Genomic DNA, 19,567 nt, shown 5'->3' on the forward strand with positions numbered 1-19,567 from the left:
CAGGAAAAAATGATAACAAGGAACAAGTTCGTCCATCGCATCTCTTTCTCTCAAGCGGGTAGTACGCAGTGTCGGATCCTCTCTGAAAATGTAACAGGACTTTACGTTTGATAACTAGGGTTAGGAGAGTTATGCATTTAATAGTGCAAAATATGTAAGTCATGTAATTATGTTATTTAAAACAGGTACATGTATAATTGTATAGGGCCTAATGTATATGCTGAAGCTGTATTTAAAACGGGGAGATATTCAGGTGTTAAACAGTATCCAATATTTTAGGAGGTGCTAGTATGCATCAAAACAAGAGAAAAATGTCTAATAAACATGGGTCCTACAACACATACTTTCTGAGATCTGGACACTTTTTCATAGCAGGTGCTCAATGTGACATCCATTTATGACAATGCATTCCTCTGTCCTTCGGCGTAAGGAATCACGCATTCTTTTACCTGATTGTTCTTGATAACCAAAAGTCTAGGGGATTTAGATTTGAGGAACGAGCAGGCCAAGATGTGGGGCCTCATCAATCAATCAATCAATGAATCCAACGGTCCTGAAATGTCAACGTCAGGTGTTCACACTCATTGCGGAAAAATGTGCTGGTGTGCCATCATGCATGAACCACATCTGTAGTCTTTGCTGACATGGCACATACTCCAACAATGTAGGCAATACCTTAATAAGAAAGTCCTGATAACGAGCCCCAGTTAATCTCTGTGCTAGTATGTATGACCCTTAATCTATCGCCAAGAACGCCTGCCCATATGTCGATTGAGAAGCGGTGCTGATGCCTTGTTTCATCAAGTGCATGGGAATTTCCATCAGCCCATACATGCTGATTACAAAACTTCACAACAACATCTCTGCTGAACATGCTCATATCAGCAAGCAAACTTTTGTTTTCAGTATTCCTTGCGACGTATCAGTATTCCATGCCAGGGGTGTTAATTACGGTATGATTATCTGGTTGTCTGCTGTATTGTAGGACAGAAAAATGCATTGCCATGAATGGGCGTAACATTGAGCACCTCCTATGAACAAGTGTTCAGATCTCAGAAAGTATGTGTTGTAGGAACCATGTTTATTAGACCTTTTTTCTTGTTTTGATGCGTACTATCATCTCCTAAAATATTGGATACTTTTTTTAACACCCTGTATATATGCTGAAGCTGATTAGGAAGAGAAAAAGGAATTGGCTGTGCCACTGGCTAAGAAGAAATTGCCTCCTGAAGGATGCAATTGGAAGGAATGGTGAACGGGAGAAAAGTTCGGGACAAAAGAAGGATCAGATGACAGACAACATTAAGGACTGCGTGCAAATACTGATAAGCACATCCTTGAGTGTTTCCTTGAGATGAAAACATTGAATGAATGAATGAATGAATGAATGAATGAATGAATGAATATGTATCAACAATCCAGAATATATGTAGGCCTACTATCCTACTATTATGAATGAAAAAAATCGGAATTCATTTCTTTCTCATCTATTATTTTCGTCACTGACGTTCAACGGATTTCTGATTCCTACCAGCCTAATATCTCTTAACTTAAATACAGTAAGCATACTAACAAATAACTTTTGGCTAAAATTAACAAAATCGGACAAAATCAGATATGTTTCACATAGACTATGTTTTAAATTATATATTTAGTTTATTTTTTCTGTACATTATTGTTAGTGTGTAGATCAGTGTTACATAAATGGTGACGATTATTTAAAACAGAATTTTATTCATAAGGGACTGATTTAAACAATATTTAAAGTATTAAAGAAACAATTTTTCAATGACTATCTTTTGTAATAAACTAATAAATGACAGGGGCATGCTAACATTTAATCCTGTGAAATTTGTGTTTCACTCTTTTAATTGCTAAATGACAACAAAAATGTTTTCGAAGATGTAGTCAGGGACGCGTCACAGAACTGACATTTCCACACTCATAGTTGTTGTTAAGGAATAATATGGTTTAATTACGAAACTGTCCAAATAATAATTAAACTACAACATGATGGTATCATTGTTTTAGTAGATAAAATTCTATAATTTCCAGTCAGTTGCACAATCAATTTCAAGGATATGTTTTGGCCAATTTCGTGATTTCTAGCTATATGTTTAATTATTATATTATTAATGATTATTCTGTTACTTAATTATTTAGTAATAAATTAATAATTAATAAAGTAATAAATATTTTACACATTTTTCGGTGCAATGTCTGCAACTTAACACTACAAATGTTACCACTGTTGCTGTCTACCTAATAATAATCGCTTAACTTAAAACAAAGTACTAACAATACTGATGACATAACATTCTAAACATGCTAAGTGCCAATTTTTCATATTTCATATTATTCACTCTAAGGAAGGAACATCCATATGAGAATATCATACTAATTATCATTATTATTATTATTATTATTATTTATAATAATAATAATAATAATATTATTATTATTATAGTCACAAAAGTGGAGAGTTATATAATATTTTGTCCTCGAGTAGAAGATCTTGCAAAAGCAGAAATATACAGGGTGATTCACGAGGATTTACCGTCCTTAACGGAGCTTATTTCCGAAGATATAAGACATTCTAAGCCAAAAATATCATAAACATGGATCCTATCTCAATATTTACAGAGTTACGTTTCGTTATTGGAACGCATTGCTGTGAACGCGTGATCTTGGCCAGCGTGCAGTCAGCAGCCAGCGCGAGCGCTACGGAAATCAAAGATAGCCGTATGTAGTTACGTAGAGCGACGAGTGCCGTTCACAAGCGTGCGGCCAAGTGTACTCAAGCAGACGGCGACATTTTGTAAAATGTGTTGTAAACTCTCCAAGACTGTAAATTAGGATGCAAAATTGAACTGTAAATAATTAAGTCGGTGGAAGTAATAATTGTTGTGATAAGTGCGTAAGAATAATGTAATTTTCTAGTTAAAAATAGAAAAAGATGTCTGTACGAAGCAACTAAGGAGTTCACAGCACATTTTTACCTTCATAATACTTGCCAATAAGTAAAGAAATGATACTTCTGAAAGGTTCATTCTCTATTTGTATTATTCTTTTACCTTCAAACTAAAGAAGAAACGTACTTTACAAACAACTTTAAATTAGTGTAACTCTGAAAATATTGAGAATAGGAACTATGTTCATATGACATTTTTTGCTCAAAATGTCTTCAGCAATAAGCTCCGTTAAGGACGGTAAATCCTCGTGAATCACCCTGTATATAAAAATTTTGTCTAGTTTGGGAAAAACTAATTTTTAAAACAGTTGTTTGAATCACATGTAAATTTACAGAAAATAGTATCACTTCTTAGCCATCGATTCATACTTCAGAGACAATAACAGTAATGAGCCACATTAGACCTAATCCTAGAAAACTATTTCGCATTACGAAATCATAATTTATAGAGTTAAGCATGAATAATGAAAATGCTAGGCTCCTTCTGAGCTTAGATATACCAATTAGCTAACGAAGGAGCGGCTTCCTGACACTCGGCAGTAGATGACTAACAACGAAAGGAGAAATATGAAAATTCAATTAAAGAACTCCATTTATTACACATCCACTACATCATTAGTCAACAGACGTAATTACTTGTGATGCAAAGCAACGCAGCGAAATAAATCACATTTGTGTTTAACAAATTAACTTATAAAACTTGTTTATACCGCTAGTAATTACGAGGGAAACTATTAAAACAAGAGGGGAGAAAAGGACGTGAAAAAACACCATGACGTATAGAGTATTTTGAGGATGTATTCATTACCGAAGCAATATTTTTGCGCGTTACGGTAATAATTTCTCTTCGTAAGTATGAGCAACTGAAGTCTTGACCTAACTTGTCTGCAAAGATGTATGTAAACTAGACAAGTTCTCCAATAATGGAAGAAATGGGGCCGAGATGAACCTAAGATAACTGTGCACAAAAAAGTTGTATCTTATTATGACTCACTTCATTATAATCCTTTCGGTTTGGAAAGCATGATAATAATTAAATACAGCAACACTTCGTTGTGTTTCAAGATTTGTGACCCAACAAGACCAGGAAGTTAATTTCTGTTCAGGTATTACCATTACTCTATACATAGGCCCCTATAATACACATTTACAAGCTAATTATTTTCAAAAGTGGTCAAGAAACCGATAAGAAATTCGAGAATTTTGGAAGAAAGACTGACAACCGAAAACTCACGAAATTCAGTAATAATGCTAAAGGGAGGACGCGATGCTTATAGTCTACAGTAGTGATGTCAAAGCAAGCGCATTTTTCTGACCTTGACGTCGTGCACAGGCATCAACCGCTTGGTATGGAAGGAGGAAGCATTATGTATATAAATAAGCACCCTGTTGGATTAAGAAAACAGTGGTGCAAAAACTTCAAACGGAACGTCAAATTTTATGTCGCTATTTTTATATGCTTCTTTCTGTTTGATATTTTATTTATTGTCTGTAAAACAAAAGTAATAACACCAATTTCTTAATATTGCACTTGTGTTTCAAATGTTAATAACGTAATAATGAGTTACGAAGGAATATTTACATAAATTCCATAGTGATCTAGTACAATTATACTATACTAAGTGAATGAAACACATCATTCATAAAGAAAGTGATATTTCAAAGAAAGAGAATGAGTATGACATAGTAAGTTGGAATTGATATTGATTGTATCTTTAGCCTTATAAAAGTAATCAATAAACTAATCAAAACAATATTACAGTACAAAGCAAAGTTACCTAAGTACTGTATCTGTTTTAAGTTTAACTAATATTACATAACAAAACTCTTATCGCATTATGCTTTTAAGGTGATATTTGTGAGCAACTTCCTATCATCAGAATATTAAATTATTTTCTCGAAATCTGCCGAAGCTATAGAGCTGACGTTTTTACAACACATGGGCACATATCTTTTGTTTATGATGTAACAGTAGTTGTTTCGTTAATTCTTTTCCTTACAAATATTTTTCATGCGAATGTTTTCAAAACTTTCAATACACTATCTTCAATATCACGTATTTACGATAAATTATATTTACGAAAACATTGTTTCAGTACCTGTAAGGCTACTAAATAAACATATCTGAAAAGTTCACTTTTCCGTAAAAAAAAAGTTGCGAAACTAATATTCATTTTGAATGAAAAAGCAAAATTGTGAAAAATGAGCATTAAAATTAAAACTCACATTCTTATAATGCACTTATATTTCTCAGACAAATACAAAAATTAACATGGATACAGTTTTAATAAGTCCTCTTTCCATTTTCCATTGAATCAGTGCTGGCCATCCCTGCATATAGTTCGATCAAGCGGCATATAGCTTACTACCTCTTTCGTCTGTCTCTTTCCTTTCCGTTAAGAGTGCGAATTAAGATTTCTGATGAGAGAGGGATAGAATCCTAAATAGATAATACCATACATAAAATTATTATCCTCATTCGATACGGCTCAACGCTTGGTCGTACTGAGTTGCTTGTCTTGCATCTTGATTATAATAATAATTATTATTATATCCATGAGCAGGCTTAAGATAAGATGTGTAATTCCTAAGTTATTGATTGTTGTCAGCTTGCCGGTGATTATAATACATTAATATTTCTTTGCTTACTTTATACTGTACTTTATAAAGTATACTGGTATTAAAACAATTATATTTTCTGAGGGTGGATAGAAGTTATTCCTGGCAGGGATGTTAATATGAATTTATGAGAGGGAGATAACTTTCCAACAGGGGGGAAATCCCCCCCATCCCCTCGTTAATCCGCACTCTGACTACTCGCAGTGTCCTAGTGCAGGAAGTGAATACTGTATGAAGAAGGAAGAGGAGACGTGGAAGAGCAACATCCACGATGGCGACCGAAATGAGACAGTATTAAATCAACATACTAGTGAACTCTACAATGTGGGCATTCTGAATTCCATAAACTTAACGCTGCTGTAATGTGAGAATGCAGCTATCATCCGCATTGTACTACTTCATACCACTCTAAAGTCGGCAAATAAATGACAGGACGTTTGGCACTAAATTACTTTCGAGAAGCGGATCCTAAGCAATACTAGTACGGGAATTTCTTTAATCACGTATGACGTTCCTACTTTCTAAGAACCTCGAGTTTCACAGCTGTCCACACGTAAACCAGTCACTGGATGTTCTACGCAAAACAATCCAGTTTCCGTTCATTCCCTCCAAATCCATCAGAACACGATTTTCCACTACGACAATGAAATAAGGAGTCATCCACGGAGGTCACTAGGTTTGCGGCTCAATGGAGCCAAGGTTCGTGAGTTCAAACCCGGCCTAGAACAATGTATTAAGGGGCTAGGATTCTTAAGTTTTTTTATTTGGTTATTTTACGACGCTGTATCAAAATCTAGGTTATTTAGCGTCTGCATGAAATGAAGGTGATAATGCCGGTGAAATGAGTCCGGGGTCCAGCACCGAAAGTTACCCAGCATTTGCTCGTATAGGGTTGAGGGAAAACCCCGGAAAAAACCTCAACCAGGTAACTTGCCCCGACCGGGATTCGAACCCGGGCCACCTGGTTTCGCGGCCAGACGCGCTGACCGTTACTCCACAGGTGTGGACGATTCTTAAGTAAATAAATATTTTTTATTTGCACTGTAATAGAAACTCGTAATTGTGTTTTTAGTTTCGGACAAGGTCACCTAAGCATATATTTTAAATTTTATTTCACATAAAAACATATTTTGAATTTGTTTATGTAAATAGGCCTACATGTTTTCAAATATTCACATAAAACACAAAAAAAAAAAACTAAGTTTCCATCAAATAATTTTCGACAAAAGTCTCATTTCCGATCAAACATCATCCGAATGTTAAGTGCAGTTGCTCCGACGTGACAGCTGGCAATTGTTTCTAGGAATTGCCTATCTGTGGACCTGTGGAACTGCATTCTGCTCTCTCACCACTAGCGATAAGAGCTGCCACCACTAAAAAACTGTACTGTAACTAACACACGTAAACACTGATGTGTTATTTAGGAGTTCCTTGTAAGTTATCATAACGCTGATTCAGGAAGCAATTAAAATTTCATAAACATCAGCTGCCTCTGTTTTCGTTTCCAATCGTAAACATGTCTCTAGAAAGTGCATGTTGTTTCTCAATGGCCAAGGAGCTCTTTTTCCCAGTACAAGGCAGTGTTCCGAGATAATCGTCAGTCATTTGTGATGGACAACTTGAGGATGAATCTCATTGTGTACTGTAATTCAGCATAATTTATACTTGTGAGTACTGCATATTATTTATATTTACATAAAATAATGGAAACATAACTAAATATTTTACCTTGTTTGTCACATATTTTCCCGACTTAGTACATAAAAAATAAATATTTTCTCGAGCTTTAGCACCTAAATATCCGAGTCCTAGTGATAATACATAAACGTGACTTTCTTGGAAAGAAGTGAAGCTAGGATGTCTCTGCTAGCAAATTTGCATAATATATTATATGCTCTTAAGTGAGACCTGTAGACCCTAGACAAAATTTACCACTTAGTTTTGCTCATATCAAAATTGCAACCCTACTTGTCACAATCTGTCGTTGTAATGCATTCTGCTCTACAAGTGAAATCCAATTCTCGCTATTACAATATCAATAGTGTCTCAGGCGGTCTAAATAGTCCTATCTAGAGACGTTACCAACTAATCAACAATAACGAAATGATGAAATGAGATTTGAGGAGGATTATCTCCAAGGCTCGAACTCCAGTGTCCTAGATGACATTTTCCGTGAGCCATGTTAAAATCTCCCCCCGAAACATCGATGCTTATACTTAAAAGACACGTTTTAGTTGTGTCTATCATCAGATAAATGTATGTGAACAAGGTTCTTCAATAATCCTCTGCATACATCTTAAACCATTTATCGCTATTATATAGCAAGTATGTGGGCTGCTTCCGTGGTATGTATATGAAAGAGAACAAAGCTGGATTCTGAACAGAAGTCATCCTAAGATAAGTCTGGAGTTAAGAGGCCCCCCAATTGCTCCTCCAGGAAATAAAATCTAAATCTGAGAAGCCTGCTCTGGTTTATGATGGCAAATAGGTACATTTCAAATCTGATTGTCAGTTTTTACAGTTATATTTACACCTATATTCCATGTGATCCGAGGTATCAGCGGGTATATTCCAAGGTACATGAACCTGTTGTACCTTCCAACACATTACATATCTTTTCATTTTATTTTTTTCCATCCTTAATAGATCGGTAAAACAGGAAAATGCATACAAAAAATTGTAAAGGAATTTTCAATAATTATTTCAAGCATTTTTTCATTTAAAACATTTCATTTCCTAAAACTAAATAAAATCAAATGTGAAAAGTGTTTCAGGGTACAAGAGTCTCCCCTATATAAAGCAAACCTAATGGTAATTTCCAGACTGAAAAGCTAGATATACTACATAATACACATAAAATCTATAGAACAAACAATACTCGTCTTATCTATATTCACAAAGTTCCTAAAAATCACAAGAGAGGTCTGAGAGTAGGTATCGCAGATTGTTTTCAGCTAAAAGATAACTATCGCAGAATTCTGGGATGAGCTAATCCAGGGTTGGCCAACTTAAGCGAGTCAAATTTAATTTAGGCAACTTCATCAGGGGTCAGATGGTGTCTTATGTTTAGTTTTATCCATGCGAAAAGAAAAATAAAAGTTATAATGCATATAGTCTACTTTAATAAACAAGGATCAGATAACTGAAAATTTGTCATTACTCACCACAGAACAATCACAGGAAAAATACTGCGTGTTCAGTTCAAAGTGTGTCATGGCTCGCTGTATGTCGTCATGTGGCTAGTCGATGAGCCTAGAGAATTCAATCTTCTATACTTCCACAGAGGCGTATTACCTATGTGCCAGAGAAGTTGCCTAGCAAGTACGGCGTTCATTCTGAAGAATACTTACCGTTACGTACGGTAACGCCGGTAGTGGCAGGAATGTGAACTGTTTGGAAACACGTGAGTTTTTTTCTTACTGTCGGGATATGGGGAGAGGGTTAAGACGATTACTTAGGTATTTGTTGACATTAACTTCGACGGTCAACATGGACACGGAGCATTTGATTTGTATTGTGGAACGTTGCCGTTACCGATGATAACAAGTACCCTGCGTACGACTTGACCGCGCAAAAACAGTTCCAAAGAGGTTATGGTAGCACACAGACCATACAGATCGCCATCTGTTGCTACGACGTTCAAGGTATACCGTACACGTTCTCAAGTTCAGATTGAACGCCTTGAATAATAGGCAACTTCTCTGACATAAAAGCTGAAACTCGCTTCAAAATTGCTGACTCACAACAGTGACGTCATGACACACTTTGAAATGAACACCCAGTATATGTATAATAATACAAAATGAGAAACTTGAAACTGGTCTGCTATACACATCCACATGTGGAAAAGAAATGAAAATCACTGAAGTATAACGAAGCACGAACAGTGTTCGACTGTTAACCGATATTAGTATAGCGCAGCATAGACTGACCAGGCGGTCAGCATCAGTAACTGAAGCGAGCAGGATTTAAGTTGCTCACTCTGTATATTGATAAGCATATACACACACAAACACACATCGACAAGTCTGTGACACTCTTAAGCAAAACTGTAGACTAAATTCGCCTTTTCTTCTTGGTTTACAAGTAACGGCTTCTTAAGCATAATTTCACAGAAAAAAAAATGTTTCAATCGCAGATCTATTTTTCATAGTCACACTTAGTTTACCAGTGCACACTCGTACGAAAATATTTTTCATGTCATACGCTGTACGCAAGGCACAGGAGAGTGTATGTTATAGAGTGAAGAAGTATCCTCAACTGCAGTTGTTTTCAGCCGACATTTCCGACTGGTAGGAATTTCAGACCCCCGGCAAAGTTCTAAGACATTCAAGAGTAATAATAACATATCATAAACTATTACCACTATCTCTCTTGTGGACGTGATACTCTACCCATGCCAAAAGCAATAAATACGTTCGTAAACTGCTTACTTCTTGCATTCCTTACTCCAGGTAAGCTATTTTAAAAGGAATGGTTGCAAAATCCACTACCTATATCTGAAATGCTAACAGACGAAGTACTGCGTAGCCATTTCAGTATGTGTGCCTTTTCAAGAAATACCTTAGAATAGGTCTACAACTAGTTATTCAATCTGCGTTCTATATTAAAGATTCCATGCTGCGTAGTTTTGAAAATAAGTCCTGATCTGCGAATTATAAAATAATAACGAAGCCACGAACTCAACTCATAGTATCGCTTCCCATCATTATGGCTCAGTGGTTGCACATGCATCTACAGGGACATCATTTTATTTTTACTAACATTTCTAATATTAACCTGGCTATACCTTTGGATCAACGATTAAGAACCGGAAACACCGTTTGCTACCCCCTTCCACGACTGGAGTTCGATGATACTAGCGTAATATACAAACAAATCACTTTACTAGGTATAGGAGAGAAGAAAAGTAGTTCATCCATTTATGTAAACTAGGAAATATCGCGATTTTGAGTTTGATAATTTTCATTAGGTTTTTGTTTAATCAAAATACAGTACAGTATTAACAATGAGTGTTTTTACTCACGAACTGAGCTTTCCATGCGGACGTATTCATTATGCAGTGTATATTATACTGTCTACAGCACATTAGCGTACACTATAGAGAGAAGTTAAATTGAAAAGTAATAATAATATTTTTTATTTTAATATTATATCTGAACTGCGACCGAGCACGAGCGCTGCTCATTCGGTCTCAAATTTTGTAAATACTACTGTATCTTCTTTTTTTATATTGCTTGTATTATTTTATTTGTATTTCTCTTTGTTTGTTTTGTAATTATATTTCTTTATTCTGTATATTTGAATTTAAATAAATAAATAAATAAATAAATATGGATATTTAAACACATTTTTGAAAATGGTGGCCCTTTTATTTAAGTTATTTTAAACAACTGTATGGGTATAATATTACGTAGATGTCCAATTCCTAACAGAAATTAATGTTCTCAGAAAAGAGCTAAGACAGTCCAGCCACTAGCATTTACAGAGAGGCGATTAGAAGCAGGTGGGGGAAACCGAGATGCGACGTAGGCAAATGGAAAATAATGCAATATTGAAAGCTCTTTCGTCACTGGAAAACGCGAACATATTTCTGGAACGTACTGTTTACTACGACCATAAGGCTACTATGACTGTATATGCGCATGCGGTCTTGGATCTGTGTGGAGGACGGTTGAACTTCATTAGTAGAAGAGGTGGGAGTGAAGTAAATTTAAAAACTCAGGTACAATAAAAACTTAAGTAAAAATAAAATGATGTCCCTGTACAAGCTCAGCAATACGGAGTTAGATTGCGAACGAGAAAGCTGAAATGCTGTAGCTCCAGTCCTTCTACATGACTGAGAAGTCTTTTTAATTTTACAGTTCCTAAATTTGTTTTCACTCTCCTATTGATGTGGTGATAACGCGCTTAGTTTCCCATTTTAAAGGAAGAAAATAAAGAAGAGAAAGCGTAAGAAAATGGCGATAACCGGATGATGGTAGCAGTAGCAATAGTGATAGTAAATGTAAAACATTATCATGGGCCTTTCGTCTTCATTTTTGTGAACATTTCAAACCAGAAGTACAAAGATTACCTACTCAACAGTTTAACATGGTATAAATATTACCGTTCAAAACATCACATGACAGAAACAAGAAGGGGAATACCTAATTTCTGTGTAAAGAGATCTCTATTTTCCCCAATCGACAATTGAATCTGAATATGCTAGATTTGTAATTTGAAACGTTTGTACTTCTGCCAAAGCGGAAAATAATGGTGTATAACAAAATCAACAAATTACAATATACAGTCCCAGAAAGGAGGCAGTGCGCATGATCAGATATATAGTAGAGCGTCTCGTTTAGGCACAGTGGAAACGTATACGAAGTGCAGGTAACGTGTGGGGGAAGACGAGAAGTACGATAAACACGAGGGATGCACAAGGTTTTAGTTACAACATTTATGACGGAGCATTAATTGAAATTATATTTTCCAAAAACACACAAAACAAAAGAACACAACTTGCATAACGTTATCATATACACATTTTAACAAACAAGCAATTGTAACGTTCAAATAAATCAATATAACAAATCACATTTTGCTACTTATATGATGTTGCTTTCAAGCAGCATTTTTACGTCATGAATTTCATTTTCTGTATGACTAACACAATATCACCGTCTTCTGTGGCCGAATTAACAGAACTACAATATATTGGTCTGAAGTGACAACACTATTTCCTAAACATAATTATCCCTTCTCAAAGTTCAATTTATTCAGTTACAGTAGGCCTACAGACAACGTTGCAATTGCTTGTGTGTGAAAATGTATATATTATAACGTTATGCAATTTGTGTTCTTTTCTTTTGTGTGTTTTTGGAAAATATAATTTCAATTAATGTTCCGCCATAAAAGTTGTAACTAAAACCTTGTGCATCCCTCGTGTTTATCGTACGGCTCGTCCTCCCCCCACACGTTACCTACACTTTGTTTACGTTTTCACTGTGCCTAAACGAGACGCTCTACTGTAGCAGTATTCCGTCGCTTAGTCACTATAACAGGGTTGCTAGACTTCCTAATGGCAGAAAATAATACGTATTAATATTTAATTTAATTTGCAAGAAAACCGTCCATTCTATTGAAAATGTGCAAAGGGATATATCATTTCGTGTCGTGTATAGTTCCTGGGGTAGCTCAGTTGGAAGAGCGTTCGCGCGCTAAGCGAAGGGTCCCGGGATCGATACCCGGCCCCGGAACAATTTTTCTTTGAAATTATTCAAAATAATCATTGTTTCTTTCTCAGAAACAATAAAATTGGCAGAAAGAGTTATCGCAACACGGAAGAATTCAGAATACTAGTTAGTTTTTCAATAAGTGCAAATGAAATATGGACGACAACCTGATGGGTATAATTCCGGATTCGCAACAACTAATGCGAGTCCTAGATAAAGACGGATATGACAAGCGTTCAAAGTAATTCCGCGAATGCAGACAGCGTCAGGAAATCAGTGCGTCAGGTTCGTCTGCCGAGGATTTCAACCGGATCTAGTAATCACGATATGGGGCAAGAAAACCGATCTGACAACCACCTGTCTTCAACTGATATTTTTATATCGTTCTCTGCTACAATTTATGTCAACCCGATGTTCTCTTTCACTTCTTCAGACCGTGCGTTTCTCGTCAAGTGTGCGTTTCTTGCCAACTTTAAACTTATGCTGTTAACAGAACTCTCGAGGCAAAGTGAATATTTAAAGTAGGCCTACAGATCATGTTGTTATTCAAAATGCACGTAACACTGAACACATACCAGTAACACAAAATACTTTAAAAGCTGTATCGATTGGCGATATTACATACATTTGATTTTGTGCATAAAAAGGTAAATTTCGATGGAGAAAATATTTTGCAATCATATTTTCCTAGTCCTACAACAAAATTCAAATCTTTATTAGCACGGTATCTGCGTTTGTCAAATTCATTAACAGCGTGTCATTTCATTTCATGCCAATGGATACTGGAAGAAAAATCTCAACGCTTCAGTGATATATGAAGAGTCCACTGCAAGAATGATGGATGTCATTTGGAATACATTTTTCAGGAAAAGCAATTGAAAGTTTGAAATGCTTAGTGCTCAAAGCTTAACTGTGATTTTCCAATCATTACTGGACAATGACTATCAGTCTTAATGCCATATAACTCTGTATGTACATTCTGTATGTCTTAAGCTATGCATTGACAGTCTTGGTTCATTTTCGACAAGAAAGTGACAGCCATCATTCTTGCAGTGGACTCTTCATATGTCTGCATAGATTTGGCAACCTGTTTTTTTTTTCGTTTCCATAATTCATGCACAGGCGATTAAACTAGTTAAACTAGTATTCAAATAATTGTTTCATTAACTCAAGTTGCAAGAACACACTAATAATGTATAGGCTAATAAAACCTCAAACAGACAGACTCAAAAGGATTGCATACTGAACATCATTTTTCTTTTTAGCCAAAAGATACAAGCAAAATTGTACGTTTACATGCTACCGTTTATCTAGCGAGCATTCTCAGGCACGTAGTTAAGAATCACAATCGGTAACATCTGATCTTTCAGTGAATGTGCTGATACCATTTCGTACCGGTATTTGATTTTCTATTCTTTCGACTAACCTTGCCTCTAACCATGCAATTAGACGTTACTATCCCCCTTTTCATGCAACTTAGTTCATGGAAAGCGCAGCATTTTATCCGCCCAAAACACGAGTCATTCGCGCTTAATCAATGTTACCTAGTCGTAATGTTAAGATTCAATCGCTCTTAATTACTTATTAATGGAGAAAAATTCGTTCCCGCACCGGGAATCGAACCCAGGACCCTCACCTTGGAGCACTATGTGCTCTTATCATCTGAGCTATGCCAAGACTCGATCCACAATACAAAGGAGGAGAGTTCGGCCGGCACTGTGGCTCGTGTCTCGGGATAGCTCAGATGACAAGAGCACTCAGAGCGCCAAACTCAGGGTCCTGGGTTCGTTTTTCGGTGCCGGAACGAATTTTTCTCCATTAATAAGTATCTACGTGATGATTACACATAGTAATTGATTACACAATATTCAATAGAGGACGGCGAGGTCCTCTAATGAGAATAAATACATACATACATACATACATACATACATACATACATACATACATACAAGCCACCGGCGTGGCTCAGTCGGTTAAGGCGCTTGTCTGCCGGTCTGAAGTTGCGTTCGAACGCGGGTTCGATCGCGCTTAGGCTGATTACCTGGTTGGGTTTCTTCCGAGGTTTTCCCCAACCGTAATGTAAATGCAAGGTAATCTATGGCGAATCCTCGGCCTCATCTCGCCAATTATCATCTCGCTATCACCAATCTCATTGACGCTAAGTAACCTAGTAGATATAGCGTCGTTAAATAACCAACTAAAATAAAAAATAAATAAATACATACAATAGAATAGAATGTTTTATTTTCGCTGGCAGAGTTAAGGCCCTGAGGCCTTCTCTTCCACTCAATCAGCCTTAATCAATACAATTGTGACATACACATTTAAATTATGAATATTTACAATACACTTAAAAGATTCTCCAGCGATATTCTTCAGTTAAGTTTTAACGACTAGTACATGTTTATTTAAATTGAGATCAACCTATAACAAAAAGTAATAACTTAATTTATGAGCTAATGTAATTCAATTCAGTCTATATGCAATATGTAAAGAATTATAATCAAGTTGAGATAGCTAGTTGGTTGAAATGATTAGAATTAATTTAATAGAAGTTTACTAGAACTAAGGTATGTTATAGGGAACAAAATATAAGTTAAATCTAAAATATACTGATATAATGAGAAAATCAATGTAATGAGATTTAGCCATTACATACATATATACATACATGCATAAAATAATCGGCCTCGATAGCGTAATTGGTAAAGCGCTGGTCTTGTGCTCGAGGTTGCAGGTTCGATCCCGGCCCAGGTCGATGGCATTTAAGTTTACTTAAATGTGATAGGCTCATGTCAGTAGATTTACTGACATGTAAATAACTCCTGCGGGACAAAATTCCGGCACACCGGCGACGCTGATATAACCTCTGTAGTTGCTAGCGTCGTTAAATAAGCCGTAATTAAAAAAAAAACATAATATACCTACATTTTTTAGCGATGACGATATCAAATCTATATGTCAACTATAATGAGTTTGGCGAGACAAAGATGTTGAGAAAAAAGCCTTGCTACCACTAACATCTAGCACGTGTAAGATTTCATTACGCCAGCAACAAACAACATCTTTATAAGGGTCGAGAACACAGCTTCCAAGTCCGGAATTAAACATTACTGTATTAAGAAGCTTATGTAATTCCCCAAGCATTTATTTCCACAGATAAATTAATATCAGTCCTTTTAGAATGAGTTTCAAGCGAGAGCCAAACAGCCAATTGAATTTACATAAGAAATAATATTATGGAGACCAAGTGAACCAGGAAAAGGCGTGTACAGGTTTTCTGCTCCGCTTCAGCAGTCGGCAGAAAATATTTACTGAAATGCCTTACTCCTGCGTGGCGGAATAATTCTACTGATGATGTGAACATACGAAACAGTTAACTAAATGTCGAGAGGCGAATGCTGCTCCCGAGATTCCAAATTATTACAGCAGTAACAAACCATAGGCTGATCAAGATCCCTTGCGTTAATTTTTTTCTAATTTCACATGTTATTAGATCATCAAGTGTCTACTTTGCGTTGCACACAACCATACCACGTTAGTCTTTTTTTATTTTAGTAGGTTATTTTACGACGCTTTATCAACAGCTTAGGTTATTTAGCTTCTGAATGAGATGAAGATGATAATGCCGGTGAAATGAGTCCGGGGTCCAGCACCGAAAGTTACCCAACATTTGCTCATATTGGGTTGAGGGAAAACCCCGGAAAAACCCTCAACCAGGTAACTTGCCCCGACCGGGAATCGAACCCGGGCCACCTGGTTTCGCGGCCAGACGCGTTAACCGTTACTCCACAGGTGTGGACACCAAGTTAGTAGTTTATCTGTTTCGATAATGTATAGGCTATGGTGGATCCGTCCGCGATCACTCCTTTGCGAATGATTTCTTTACCTCATCTAACAGTCTACCTTCAGGAGGCACAGACTTGCACAAAGATTTCTAATCTCTTCAGTTACTTCCACATACATGTTCCACATGCTCCATACATTTCGATTTATAATTTTCAAGGTCCTTTTCCGTGCGCATTCGTCGTCGATTTCATTCGTCCTAGTCTTAGCACAGAGCTCTTTTGCTATACGAAATTTTATCAATATTTAAAGAGTGATTTTACTTGTTCTGCAATACTAACATTTTTTTTTTCAAACTATAAGACGTTATCCAGAGATGATGAGTCAGTTAAGCCTTGGTTTTTCTGAACCGAAGCATTCGACGTGCGGAGTGCTAGGCCCGCCTCGCACAAATCCGGACTACACGAGAGATAGTGAGTGGTTTCTATGGCTGCGAGGTACGCAGACCTCGCATCTCGCAGTTATAGAGCCCATTCACTATCTCTCGTGTAGTCTGGATTTGTGCGAGGCGGGTCTCACACCTCGCACGTCGCATGCGTCGGTTCAGAAAAACCAAGGCTTAACATGTCTATAATGGAAGAACAGTGGGATGACGACATGAGGAATCAAAGTAGTCAAAGGAAAGCTGTTCACTGACGACTTATTAATTACACACGTCACAGTATCTCAGTCGTACAGCGAACCTAATACTTATTATTTTGCACGAAGACTTAGGGCCGTATTCAGGAACGTTACTTGACCTTCACTTTCACTTACATTCGACTTAAGTGGGTGGAAAACGCAGAATTTACATTCGGAGTCACAACTTAACTTACACTTCCTTCCTACACACTTAGCCCAAAGCTAGTAGTATTTAAGATGCGCGAAGACCAACCTTATGCCTCACTTAGAGCAATAATTTGTCTGAACAACAAATGAGACATTTGTTTAGTATGACCAGTACACTTTTACTACGTCATACTACTTTCGACCAATAAAACTGTACGAAAGGACTTGTTTCAACAAATCATGCCTGCTTATCGCTAGAATTTTATCACTTCCCTAGCATTTGTTTTTATCATTTCCCCTAGCATTTCTTTCTTTGTTTTCCAACATTTCAAACTGCAAATTCTTTACGTTACTATAAAATATGCTTCGCGATTGTCATTTCTTTTCCGCATAGATAATATACTGAAAAATGGCAGCTCCTTCAAACATTTTGGTGAAGCTAACATTAGTAAAATATAATTTTAGTAAGTCAATTAATACCCATTCTATTTTTATTTCTTCTAATCTTCATTTAGTTTCTTCTGTTTTTATCACCTCCCTATCATTTGTTTCTTTGTTTGCCAACATTTCAAACTGTAAATTATTTACGGTACTATAAAACATGCCTTGCGATAGTCATTTGTTTACCGCATAGGCAGTCAACTGAAAATGACGGCTCCGTTCAAACGTTTTGGTGAAGCTAACATTAGTGAAATAGATTTTTATTAAGTCAATTAATATTTTATTGTATTAAAGTACTTTATTTCTTCTAATCTTTATATACTTTCTTCTAATCGTGTAATAGTCAATTAAATCCCACTCGAGTTTTCATTTTCTCTAGATAAATCAAAACCTCTAGTGAGATTGCCGTTGATAAAGTTACGTTTAAGGGCTGAAATGGATTTAGAAGATAGTAATTTCCAAGAATTCATTAATTACGCGCTCTGTGTCACATTATTTGCTTCTTTATTCTGAAGTTATGCCTATGTAATCATAACCTAAATCTTATGTCCAGTTTCATCGGTTTATTCCGAAGTCATGCAGGCTACCTACAAGGAGTATGTTAAACTTATCATATTATTATTATTATTATTATTATTATTATTATTATTATTATTATTATTATTTCAATCTGAAAATCAGTGAAGAAGGAAGATCTGATTTTTTAAACCTGTAAATATTATTTAACATAATTGAGTTCGTAAAATACTCGTATTACCTACAATGAACTATGATTTTTTTTCTTAGAATCAAAATGACTTTTAATCCTATGTTAATATACTTCACTTAACATAAGTTTACAATAACTAATTTAATTCTAAGGCAATTAATATGAATTTAATTCTAATGTAATTAATATTATCAATATTACTTATATTTTTGTGCACTAAATTTCGTGCCATTTCTTCTTCTTTGCCGAAATCTAAACGACGTCCGATTTATTTTCCACCACATCTTCATATTTAAGCAAGTTCTTTGATGTAGGCCTACAGATACATCTGCGGTTCTGTCAATTTCAATGTACGTTTTTAAAAATAATATGTTTGAAACGAAATGCAGCCTCACTTTTCGTTTTGAGCACCTATGAGCTGAAGTACTACGTCATAATATGATCACGCCGAACACCAAGTTCACTTGCTTTTAACTTAGATTTGGCTTCTTCAAGGGAAATGTAGTATTGTCTCTGAATACGGTCAGGCGATACTGCATCGGACATGTCTCAGACCGTTCAATGTGTCGGTGATTACACGATTCTTATGAGGCTGCATCGCACTGCAACAAACGGTCCGAGACAGAACCGTTATGTCCGAGACAGAATGTCCAATGCAGTATGTTGACGGTTTTACGAAAATGTACAGTTCTTCCAATGTGTCCCCTACTAAACTTCCTCATCCAACGCTATAAAATAATTTATTTTCTCAGCGCTAGCGTGCTATGCGAATTTATTTTGAGTGAAATTCATTTTGAGTTTTTTCATCACTCAGACATCAATATAATCCCTTTTCTCGTTACTTCGGTTTCACTGTGGTGGTCATACGTAACGACATATTTATTAGTAGAGTAAGCTGAATACTGTTTTCTGTTTGCAGTCTTTTTAGTATTATTTATCTCAGCAAATGTTTCAGTTAAACCTTTCTTCATGATAGCAGTTCATTTGCATCGT

At 36.0% G+C, this 19,567-nt stretch overlaps 1 protein-coding gene and 1 non-coding gene across 7 annotated transcripts in view; one reads left to right on the forward strand and one right to left on the reverse strand.

Moving 5' to 3' along the window:
* Positions 1-19,567, reverse strand: part of how (protein held out wings) — a 783,114-nt gene that overhangs the window by 220,083 nt on the left and 543,464 nt on the right. The gene's annotated exons all lie outside the window — the stretch shown is intronic.
* Positions 12,758-12,831, forward strand: TRNAS-GCU (transfer RNA serine (anticodon GCU)). The gene has a single exon. It is a non-coding gene; the product is annotated as a tRNA-Ser (tRNA).

Source organism: Periplaneta americana, chromosome 16, assembly GCF_040183065.1.
Source record: "Periplaneta americana isolate PAMFEO1 chromosome 16, P.americana_PAMFEO1_priV1, whole genome shotgun sequence".
NCBI lineage: Eukaryota > Metazoa > Arthropoda > Insecta > Blattodea > Blattidae > Periplaneta > Periplaneta americana.